This window comes from Leguminivora glycinivorella, chromosome 10 (genome assembly GCF_023078275.1).
Source record: "Leguminivora glycinivorella isolate SPB_JAAS2020 chromosome 10, LegGlyc_1.1, whole genome shotgun sequence".
In the NCBI taxonomy this organism is placed as follows: domain Eukaryota; kingdom Metazoa; phylum Arthropoda; class Insecta; order Lepidoptera; family Tortricidae; genus Leguminivora; species Leguminivora glycinivorella.
This window is the reverse complement of record NC_062980.1, coordinates 18919235-18929572: the sequence shown is the minus strand read 5'-3', so window position 1 is coordinate 18929572 and position 10338 is coordinate 18919235. Positions and strand designations below refer to the sequence as shown.

At 37.9% G+C, this 10338-nt stretch overlaps 1 non-coding gene across 1 annotated transcript; it reads right to left on the bottom strand.

The window, feature by feature from the left end:
- Nucleotides 1-2475: 2475 nt before the first annotated feature.
- Nucleotides 2476-2548, bottom strand: Trnad-auc. The gene has a single exon. It is a non-coding gene; the product is annotated as a tRNA-Asp (tRNA).
- Between the last annotated feature and the right edge of the window lie 7790 nt (nt 2549-10338).

The window sequence follows — 10338 nt, the reverse complement described above, 5'->3', positions numbered from 1 at the left end:
ACCTACTAAAAATCGCCATCGTCCTGTTTTTTCACACTTTTCCGCTATTTCATCTTAATCCTTAAATAATAAATAGTAAATAATAATACATAATGAATAATAATTAAACAATAAATGTGATTTTGGATAGCTACATATCGAGCCACGGGCCATCAAATATATGATGCATCCGATTAGTCGGCACTTCATTAGTGATAGAAAAACAGTACAAAATTAAATTACCAGCTGAAAATTATGGTTGTATTATGTAGCTATTAGTAATTCCTTTTTTTGTCAAAACAATAAATATCTGTTATCACCACAGAAATAAATTTCCTACCTAGGAATCGACTTCATAGGCAGGATCACTACTCTACTCACTAAGCCAAGCCGGTTGTTAAAAATGGAAAATGTATATAAATATTATACATGTTAAACTTCCGTGAGACATATTCAAATAATTAATTGAAATACGGTTGTACTCACGTTATTATATCGCTATTGCTGCGACATGTTTCGGGCCAATTCGGAGGCCCCTCTTCAGGCGTATAGGAGGCGTATAGGGCGAAACATGTCGCAGCAATAGCGATATAATAACGTGAGTACAACCGTATTTCAATTAATTATTTATATAAATATTGTCATGAACCTTTGAACATCTGTAAAAAATCATGAAAAGCGCGAACGAAGGACCAAAAATGACATTCAAAATGTGAATTTATCGAAAATTATGTTCTGGCCGATTAGCCGACTAGTCGGCCGACTAATCGGCCACCCAAGCGCCGACTAGTCGGTAGTCGGCCTAGTCGGCCAAATCAATAGTCGGTACATCCCTAATGCATATATACATCATCCCCCCCCCTTAGATGGAGAGACGACATCTGCCAACAAGCTGGCGATAACTGGATGCGGATGGCAATGGACCGACAAGCGTGGAGGAATGGAGAGGAGGCCTATGTCCGAAGACGGGCGCTTTAGAGGCTGCTATAGATAGATAGATAGATAGATATACATCATCATCATCCTCCTTGCGTTATCCCGGCATTTGCCACGGCTCATGGGAGCCTGGGGTCCGCTTTGACAACTAATCCCAAGATTTGGCGTAGGCACTAGTTTTTACGAAAGCGACTGCCATCTGACCTTCCAACCCGAAGGGTAAACTAGACCTCATTGGAATTAGTCCTTTTCTCACGATGTTTTCCTACACCGAAAAGCGACTGGCAAATATCAAATGACATTTCGCACATAAATTCCGAAAAACTCATTGGTGCGAGCCGGGGTTCGAACCCGCGACCTCCGGAACGAAAGTCGCACGTACTTGCCGCTAGGCTACCAGCGCTTATACTACTACTGGCCTTAGCGTCTATTTCAGACGATTTATGGTGCAATCTCCGAGAGACATCGCTTTTGATGACTAAAGAGACCTATGCGAGAGCGACACATTTTGCCACATAGCTTATATATGATGCATATATACATCACCATGCATTTAAAGGTTAAAATATGTATTCTTGTCCGCTCAACTCAAAACTCATTTTAAAAACCGGCCAAGAGCGTGTCGGGCCACGCTCAGTGTAGGGTTCCGTAGTTTTCCGTATTTTTCTCAAAAACTACTGAACCTATCAAGTTCAAAACAATTTTCCTAGAAAGTCTTTATAAAGTTCCACTTTTGTGATTTTTTTCATATTTTTAAAACATATGGTTCAAAAGTTAGAGGGGGGGACGCACTTTTTTTTCCTTTAGGAGCGATTATTTCAGAAAATATTAATATTATCAAAAAACGATCTTAGCAAACCCTTATTCATTTTTAAATACCTATTCAACAATATATCACACGTTGGGGTTGGAATGAAAAAAAATATCAGCCCCCACTTTACATGTAGGGGGGGGGGGGGGGGGGGTACCCTAATAAAACATTTTTTCCCATTTTTTATTTTTGCACTTTGTTGGCGTGATTGATATACATATTGGTACCAAATTTCAGCTTTCTAGTGCTTACGGTTACTGAGATTATCCGCGGACGGACGGACGGACGGACGGACGGACGGACGGACGGACGGACGGACGGACGGACGGACGGACGGACGGACGGACGGACGGACGGACAGACAGACATGGCGAAACTATAAGGGTTCCTAGTTGACTACGGAACCCTAAAAACAGGCAATGCATGTTCAAAACTTCCAGTAGACGAAATGCTTACTATTAGTAGATTCGTCTGTTCGTTTGCCGTCGGTCGGTTCGTTTGCAAACGTCGGTTTGAAACTCGGGATCACATTACACTGGCGCTTAAAAATGTTAGCACATATCTTATTAATTGCTAGCGAACCAATGGGAATACATTATTTGGAGTAAGTAGTGTGTACACAATTCAGGGTTTCCGGAATATACTCGTAGCGAATATTGGAAACACTTTGCATAATTGCCTTATGCGTAAAGGCTTACTACAACAAAACTGAACAGTAAAGAGTCATAAAATTAAAAGTGGAAAATGTCTGCCTTGGGTGAGACTTGAACTCACGGCCTCTGGATCGATACTCCAGCGCTCTGCCAACTGAGCCACCAAGACTTCAACCAAGCCAGCGAAATTTTCCACTACTAAGGTCAATGGGACCCGTAGCGACATCTACCGTAAGAGTGTTAAACTTCTTAAACGGCAACCGGAGTTCCAAGTCATATTGGAAATTCACCAGTTACGACCTAGTGGCATCGATTGCAGACGTTTCTGCTAATCAGAAGTTAAAAGTAAAGAGTCATGATTTTAGCAGTTTGTACAAACGATCACTCTCATTTTGACATGAAAATTCCTGCTGCTACGAAATCTGCATATAAATTTGCAATATTTGCACCCCTAAGAATGCCTATTCATTATTAAGACCGATCCCGTTACTAATGTTAAAAATAAATACACCGTGTTTTTTTGTTTTCCGTTAAATTCGACACGTAGCTAGTTCATTATCAGGTACCACTATACAGGTTGGCTATTAAATAACTACATTCCCGTCGCCATAGGTTATATCACTTTTAGTTAAATTCGCAAAAAAACATTTTCATCATTTTCGTACATAATAAATGAATTTATTAGTGTGTACCCTTAAGAATAACATTCAAGTTAGTGTCAAGTGATTGACGGCACATGTCAAAACAAATAACATCAGGACTTTGTAAAGGCTGTCACACACGTGTTCAGTAATTATCATTATTTTTTTAATAACTCCATAACCGTAAGAGTTAAGACGCTAGCTTCTTAGAGAAATTGATTGTATTTGATCTAAAGAACCTTCCCTTAAAATTAACGGAATTCAATAAAAACAGGGTGTATACAAAACTTGGAGGATTTTCCTACTCAGAGAAGAAATTACCTAGGCTTTTTTCATACTTAATTAAACTAGTTTCGCCTGCAAATGAGGACCGCTTTATTTAAACTGTTTAGAAATAGAATTAACCTTTCGCGTTAAGCTTTGAAGACGGACTTAATGTTTGACAACATTAAAATTTAAGTGTAAACCGTTGTACTACAGCAGAGAGCTTTTCAGCCCCGAGCTAAATGGACAAAAGCTTTCTTAAAAAAGGTAAAAAATATTCACAACATTTTTACTCGCCGCAATTTTGTTTTCACTTAATGACCGTTGACCGCTATCTTTTTTATAGAACCATAAATAAAGAGTGAAGTCAATCGGCGATAAAGCTACAAATGTAAATAAGAAAAATAAATTTCGAAAATCGAATCCGGCAGTCATTCCAATCACTAAACTATGAAGGGCGATTTGAAGATCTTATGTAGACCAGACCGATTTAATTCCCAATTTAGTCGTCAGGCTCTCGAGATCAGGTTATAAAAGTTCGTTCGAAGTCTGGTCTGGTCTTTGCTTCTGTAAGCAATGGCAATTAAAGATTCAGCTGTCAACATTGACATTGACGAATGAGCACTGAAGGTTTTATTCGAAAACTTCTTTCATATACTCTGATTCTGTTTTTGATTGTTCGTCTCGTTTCCTCTTAAGCATTGTCTGTATGTGAGAGTGTGACACATTGATGTATCAAATGGATTAAAATAGTAATTTTGGTCGCTGAATGATGGTAATCGCCAGTTGTAAATAAACATATCAATCGGAAAACATTTCAAACGTTTGATGCGATCGGCTGATTGAGCTCCATTCCAATTTCGTTTATTGCTGATGGAATAAAATAGTCGAGATACAGTATCATGCAATACAAATGTCTTAAACATTTGTGCTTTATTATGTTTATTCTTCTATTCATTTATCAAATTAATTAATGATCCCTCCAAGAAATTAGGCTTATATTTAATACTTATTACTTACAGCAATTGATTTTTCAATTGATGTAAGTACTTATTTTGTTTTGGTAATTATAATTAATGAAAAACAATTCTTAAAGTTCGATCTTCATCTTCTCAGATAAATCGAGCGATTATTTTCTTATTGATAAAGACTCTTACTTAGGCATTGTAAATTGGACCTTAGTAACATAATGAAACTGGTATAAATATTTTAGGCGGGAAAAAAATAATGACAACCGTATGAATTATAATAATTTCGTAGTGGAAAAAGAAAAATAAAGAGCGCATTTTTAATAATAAAAACTATTCACCAATAAGAGATAAGAAATATTAATCTCTGAGAGAAAATAAAAAAATAATAAAATACAGATGAAAGCAGCGATTTTGGAGATGTCTCTTTTATGGCTGGCTGGATACGTGACAAAAATGTCATCAAATCAAACGGACATTTTTATGAAAAAAACCTTTTTGATTTGAAAGGACTTCGGCAGCTGCGTTCGTCTTTTCTTTATTAAAAAAAGAAAAACAGTTGCAGTGTGTTTTTATTAGTGTATGTTTTCATTTGGCGTTTATTAAATTACGTTAGTTATGATTTGTATTTCGTGGAGGAAGCAAAACTATATATTGCAGATATTTTTAATGGCATTCTTGGGGTGACAGAAAGGGATAAAACATTTTAATTAAAAAGGCCCGTAACTTTTTAAGTGATTTATTTCTTACCTATACCTCTATATGCCCACTATGCCCACTATGGACGATAAGCCAAAGAAACAATCAGAGGCAAACAATCCTGTCCCAACTAAGTACTCTCTTTTCGTGAGGTGGTCGCTACAAATAATTTATGCCAAAAACTTCTATAACCCCCATGTATCATATATCTTTGACAACTAAGACAAGCTGGACAGTAGATGTGATCTAAAAACGATCGTTCCTTCAGCATCATAAATTATATTCAGCATTGCCCTTCCCATAGTGTCACCAACTTTGACATTGACCGATTGGTCCCCCGCGGGCAGTTCGCAAAAACCGCGGATATCAAATAACTAGTCTAATAAAATTTAGCAAAACATTCCACAAACTTTATATTGCCGTCGGGAAAATAGCTAAGCGACATAATCTCATACAATGTGCATATTCACATGAAGAGACGGCTCTTTAGTTGGTAGCAAGAATAACTTTGTTAGACCAATAATGTTAAAGTTCGGTGATCGAAATGTTGGGTCGCGTAGTTTTTTTTATAAGTTTTGCGTAAGTGGACCTTTGAAATTGAAGGTTTTTTGATAATAGCGGTAAATTACGCCAAGATTTAGGGCCATAGATTTGGGTAGCTTAATTTTCAGTCCAAAATACAGTACATTTAAGAATGAAGGTGAGTTTTACTCTGTTTGCGTCAGTCCTTGACTGCCAGCCCTGGCTAAGGAGTCAGATAACCTGAAACAGGCAAAGTCAGTAAAAATATACATTCTGATCGCACAGATTAAAATTTTATTACTTTCAATATGTATAGAGATAATATAAATGAAGTCGTAAAATCAAAACACGCAGTGGTCGTAAATTTCGGCGGTGATCGAGGACAGTGCTTCGAAACCTATATAATTCAGGGTTGCGATGTGGAAGCAGTCTAGCATGATATTCTTTAGATGTGCGGATGTGGAAGTAAAACAAAGGAAAATAAACTTCATAAGCAAAATTTGAGAATAAGTGGGTTAGGTATTTCGTTTTAAGTAGTTTTATTATGTTATTATTTTTTCTTTATACTGTGATCAACAAAAATACTCTTGACTCTCAAAAAAAAAAAATTAGATATCAAAAATATCGTTCCCCATAGGTACAATAATTTGTGTCATTATTGTTTTCCTGTGGAACTGGAGTTTTGGAAACTTGAAGATGTCATATCAGAAATCTACATCTACACTATAATTGTATGTAAGTACTTACTAGATTTAGCCCGTGACTTCGTTTGCGTGGAATTAGTAAATTGGATAATGCCTAATAAAAACTAAAGGCAATAATTCTATTTGAGCAAATATCTACATTTAATAACCAGGCGCTACCTAACTTAACTCGTTTTGTCAGAAATTATAATAATTTTAAATAAGATACAATTTAACCACCCCCTTTGTTCCCGTGGGTGTCGTAGAAGTCGACTGTGCGATACATTGGGTTACATTGTGGTGTAGGCGAGAGGGTGGCAACCTGTCAGTGCAATGTCAAAATTTTCGTTTTCTTTCAACCCCTTATTTGAAACTGAAACTTGAGTAGTTTCAATTATCATGGCTCATACAGGCGTGATTGTATGTATGTATCCATACTAATATTATAAATGGGAAACTGTCTGTGTCTGTTTGTTTGATTTTTTAAGTGAGATACTTGAATGGATGGAGAGTGACATAGGCTACTTTTTGTCTCTTTTTAATGCGAGCGAAGCCGCGGGAAAAAGCTAGTTGTATGTAATAAATTGAAGGTTACAACCACAGACCAACCCCTATGACATCTGTTACAAGAAGACTCGCGGTCACCAGCCTTACTTGTATTTGCCATGATATAAGCGCGGGCGCTCGCCGTGCCCGATCAGTAACGACCAAGTAACCGACCCGAAAGCAGCTCGTGTTTTTCGCAATAAAAAAATTGAAAAAGGGTATTTTGATGCCTTAAAGATGTCCACCTGTAGTGTGAAATGGTGTGGAAAGGTAACAAGAAGTTCAAATTTCAAAACGGACGGTATTACATTCCACAAATAAGTCATATTTATAATTTATTCAAAGCCGGCATAGGTCAACTTACACTGGCCACTTACGCGACAGTAGAGGGACAGTCATACTTCTGTCCCTTTTCATCTGGCGCGACTGCCTGCCGTCCTTGAAACGACCAATCGCAGCGCGCTAAACACATTCCCCTCCCGCTCCTCGCGCCCCAAGCACTGGTGATTTGTAGCACGCACAAAATTTACAATATTGGCACTCTATAGGAGGTTCTCTGTGGTTACAAGTGTTACAACCAACCGAATCGTGCTAGCCACAAGGTTCAATGACATGACAGTCCAATATCATGTATTCACGACACCCAGCGGTCCCATTTTACAGTGCGGGAAATCGAGGCCTTCCCGATTGAGATTGGATTGTGATAGCTGTGTTGGAGGGTCTGACATCTTGTGGCCTGAATCGGAAGCATAAACTTGCACACACCAAAGCACTACCATCGACCGTTCTCGTACTTTTTGTTATGCATAGGAGGTGCCATCTTGTGGGTTACATCGGTTTGCTTTTTCCGGTAATCCGGATGCACGCTTTTTTATGCCGAAACTCAAAATGAGGACAATTGTGAAGAGGGCATTTCTGAACAATTGATGAGCGCTCCAAGGAATAAGGCATCTTAAAAACTTTTTCTTGTTGTTATTCTGTCTCTTGTCAACAACAGTGATTTATTCAAAAAATGGCACCTACATACATCTCCTGTCAATTTAGATTGGATTCGATGATTGTCTCGTATGTAAAAATGTTTTGGGTCAAACGTCAAACCACATTTATTTTCTAGCCGCTACATAAATAATCATAAATAATAAATAAATAAATAAATATTCGGGACACCTTACACATCATAGTTGAAAGAAAGTCGATATGTTTGCAGTTCATATTTCAATGGACACATATTACGATTGATTACTCGTAACTGTATACTTTATTTTTTATTTATAAATGGGTATAATCTTGGCCACAGACTAGCCAAAGGCAAAGACGTAGCGTATGGAGTGAGCTCGCCCTGAATCTTCTGACTACTCTGAATCTTCAGGGTACGTAGCCGAATGGCACAAACGCTCACGGAGTGAAACGCTCGTAGATATCTATCTCTATCGCTCTTGCGTATTGGCGCGGCAGATCCAGACTACCTTCCGCGGCGTTTCGTTTTCGTTTGGCGTCGCAGAAATGCCATTCGGATACTTGCACACCTGTCTAGCAGTGTTTGCAGACATCTGTCTAGTATAATCATGCCTAGTATAGTACTAGTACCTAGTATAATACATACATACATACATACATACATACAATCACGCCTGTATCCCATGAAGGGGTAGGCAGAGCACATGAAACTACTCAAGTTTCAGTGCCACTCTTGGCAAAAGGGGTTGACAGAAAACGAAACTGTGACATTGCAGTGACAGGTTGCCAGCCTCTCGCCTACGCCACAATTTAACCCATATCCCACAGTCGCCTTCTACGACACCCACGGGAAGAAAGGGGGTGATGAAATTCTTAACCCGTCACCACACGGGCCTAGTATAATCATCCTCACAAACCAAAGGTGTATGGTTTGGTTGATAGATGGTGACACTGCGACTCTCAACTGAGGTTCCTTCTAAAAGTTATGATCCTTTGTAGTACGACGAAAGAAAATGTAGGTACTGCAACTACGATTAGCAATAAGCCTCTTAAACTCCATTCTCTTTGGCATTAGGATATCAGGGTGGCTAGCCGAATGGCACAATCGCTCACGAAACGCTCACGAAACGAAGCGCTAGTAGATATCTATCTCTATCGCGCTTGCGTATTGGCGCGACAGAGCCAGCGGCGTATCGCTTTCGTTTGGCGTCGGAGAAATGCCATTCGGCTACGGGGCCTGATGCCGTAGCGGAATGGCATTACTGCGACGCGAAACGAATACCAAACGCCGCGAAAGGTAGTCTGACTCTGTCGCACTAATATGCAAGAGCGAGAGAGATAGATATCTACGAGCGTTTGTGCATTCGGCTCAGACAAGGATAAGAAAACTGCCAGTCAACAATATTTAACAAACCTTTTTCCAGCTGACTGTACCGAAATGCTAATTAAAGGGTCGGAGTGATACTAAATGAGCCGACGAGGGATAAGGAGTTCATTTTGTCTGCTGTCAGAATAAATACGGTAGCTTATTAAGAGGAAAAGTAAACGGCCGGGTCTGCATACAAACGTATAGTAGTCCTATTTTCCCCTCTACATAGGTATTAATCAGCAGTTCTCGAAAAGTTTGTACAAAAATTAAGGAAAAAGTTAAATTTGTTTTTATTATTCCTATTTTGTTACCAAGATTTTTTTGATGAATTGAGATTTTAGTAAGTTTTATTTCGTCATTAAGGTTCTCTAGTATCTATATTTTCTAGTATCTATAAGTGGCATACGACCACGGCTATCTTCTGAATCTCTGCAAGTATTTATAAAATTTACAAACTTATTATAACATTGAATTTATGAATTGAAAAGAATACACAGCTGTGAATTTCATGCATGATAATTTCATAAAATAATTCTATCTTGTTTCATACTTTTTAGAGCACATTTTATAGTAGTCGGGTTTTAGTTTTTGAACTTCTTTTTTATTTAAGTTACTTTGGAGTTACTATTTAATTTATTAATCAAAATCATAACCCTCCTTTTGCGTTGCCATAGTCGGGTAAAAATAAGAAAAATATATTTCGGAGGCAGATAGGCATGGGCGTGAGCATCATCATCCAAAAAACAAAATTCACCTATCACGATGACATTTTGAGCTTGACATGTATCTTTTCTTAGAACATGAAAGTTTTGAAGCCATGAAAGCGAAAACTTTTCATTAAAAAAGTTGTTCCTTACTAAGTCCGAGACATTGACAACTTTACAAAATTCTATCATCGATCATTCACACTTCTCGTTTTACAGGCAAGTATAGTTAGCGTTAGCACACTTTAAATTGAACATTAATAAATCAAATTAATATCCTCCTGCCTTAAGATTACGTGTATAAGTATTAGGTATTACAAAATAACTAATGTTGTACCTTGGTTGTACCACAGAATATATTATAATAGTACAAGTACAGAAGGCCCACTGCATTGATGTTCACGAAATGCCGCCTTTTTAAATGCCTACAAAATTCTTACAAAGAAACGAGCCGCACCGCATCACGTGCGCGGCGACCGGCTATAGGGTTGCCTATGGATTAAAACGAATTAATACTCAGAAAAAATGTTATACTATTACATTAAAATCTTGGGTATTTTCTAGGTATAAATACAGTATTTATATATTTTTGTTAAAGTTCCAACA